Source organism: Lactuca virosa, chromosome 4 (assembly GCF_052849685.1).
Source record: "Lactuca virosa cultivar CGN04683 chromosome 4, Lactuca_virosa_CGN04683_v6, whole genome shotgun sequence".
NCBI classification, from domain to species: Eukaryota; Viridiplantae; Streptophyta; class Magnoliopsida; order Asterales; family Asteraceae; genus Lactuca; species Lactuca virosa.
In genome coordinates, this window is record NC_136429.1 from 181,755,973 (window position 1) to 181,758,235 (window position 2,263).

Below are 2,263 nucleotides of genomic sequence, written 5' to 3' on the forward strand. Positions count from 1 at the left end.
ACACGTTATATTTATATATGAATAAAACGTGTATTAATTGTCACCATATGTTATATTCATATATTAATAAAATATTTCTAAGATTTTTGTTACAGTTTATTTGTTATTCATATATAAATAAGTAGTGTGTTAAAAAAATGAAGTGTTTTGAAATTTGAACTACTTATTCATATAGGAATAACAAATTAACTGTAACAAAACTATGATAAATGTGTTCTTTGTATATAAATATAACTTGTGAAGTCAATACACGTTTTATTCATATGTGAATATAACATGTGACGAGAGTTGATATAAGCTGTACTCCGGCGTACCAATACCTACTCCTTCAAATATTGATGAATTCTCATTTTCATTGTAGTAACAAATCATATTTCCCTCGTTTATGGAAATCTATGCAGGAAGAACTACGGACAAAAATCAAATTTATGTACGGCGTACCATCCCTAAAACCGACGGCCAAAGTTAAAGAACCATTTTAACCATAGAAAATATGTTGAGAGCATGTGTAATTGACTTCCGGTGCAAATGGGATGACTACTTAGTGTATCTCATATCATTCTTACACGATCATATATGTCTCTATATAAATATGTATCTTACAAAAGGAAAGTACTGATTTTTTAAAGATTAAGCATTGGATATAAGCTTAAAAAATGAGTTAATTTTTTTTTCTAATCAATCAAGTGTTTAAAATTGAAAAACTCAACTGCAAAAATGAAATCATCTCAATTGGTTTCATAAAACTCTTTTAACAGCTTCTACAAAAAAGTAAATACTAATTAGTTTATAAAACTAATAAAATAATTAAGATTATGATTTATGAGCAATCAACGAAACCCCCTTCCTCCCAATACTCGTTCTTATCCCGTTATAACTTATACGTGCGCGTTTTTTGCCTTTCTGGCTGATTGGAAGGATTTGTTGTACTATATATATGTGAAAGAAAATAAGACAATAAAGTGGACGTGCCGGAGTGGTTATCGGGCATGACTAGAAATCATGTGGGCTTTGCCCGCGCAGGTTCGAATCCTGCCGTCCACGTGTTTTTAGGTGTCATTATTTCTTGTTTGCTTAGTATCTTTTACACCTGAGATAAGTTTGTTTTGTGAAGAAAAATGTTAGTCAAATCAGAAATCATGGTTGGACGTTTTTGGAAACCAAACAGTTGTGTTATTGATTTTGCAAATCTATCTCTAGAAATCTAATTCTTGCTAATACATATCATCATTGTTTCCCACTTTTTCTATTTGACATGATAATCAGTATACGACATTTATAGCAATCTACTTTGAAGGTCTTTCTATAAGTGTTTACTCCCAGAAAACATTCAAGTATGCAACAATTTCTGGTGAGTTTTATGTTCAATAAATTTGCAAGTTTTATTATTTTTAGTGAATTTTGTATATGAAATTCTTTTAAGTTAATTCCTATTTTGTTATTTTGTAGAAGAAAGTGTAATTTACTTGAAAAGTTTACTCTCATTCAAGTGATGTTATGTCGATGCTCATAAAGGGCAAATGTGTCCGGAAGTGTTATTTCTTAGCTTGAAAAACGTATCATTGCATATTAGGTGATCATAATATATAGTACAATTAGTCAATGACCATGTGAATGAGTTTATGAGAGCGAAACATGTACTATGAACAATAAAAATATTGTACAAATAATATTAACAATAAAAATAACAATTTGTTATGTCAATTGCGTTCGAGCTCTGTTTTTAGCAGTTCGTGAGGGACAAACAAATTCATGGTTTCAAATAAGTAGCATCCACATATACGCAAGCAGCAATGAGAACTAAAACTTGTTAGCATAATGAAAAGAAAGTGGTTTGGAATTCAAAAAAAAAATTGTTGGGCTATACGGGTGGTAATTCTCGACATGACATGAATCCAACACGAAGATAAACGGGTTTGTGTAAGTTTTTATGACCTGCCAACCTGTTTATTATACGAGTCATGTTCGAGTTTACAAATAATTTTACGTGACGACCCGTGAAACCGTTTATTTTATTGGATTAAAAAAAGTAAAAAATATATTTATTACATAAAAGAGAGAGAAAAGGACTAATAAGTTAATATGTAATATTTGGACTTCCTTCCTCGTGACCCATGAACCCGGTTTTGACCCGCAAACACGTATAATTAAATGGGTTACACGGGTGATGTTCGGGTTTGGCTTATCTGGGTTAGGGTTGAGCAAGACGACACAAAGATAATATTTATATGAGTTGTGTCTGGGTTGAGCTTCGTGACCCCCC

General features: G+C 31.4%; 1 non-coding gene across 1 annotated transcript; it reads left to right on the forward strand.

The window, feature by feature from the left end:
* The first annotated feature begins 962 nt into the window (after positions 1–962).
* TRNAS-AGA (transfer RNA serine (anticodon AGA)) lies at positions 963–1,044 on the forward strand. The gene has a single exon. It is a non-coding gene; the product is annotated as a tRNA-Ser (tRNA).
* The last annotated feature ends 1,219 nt before the right edge of the window (positions 1,045–2,263 follow it).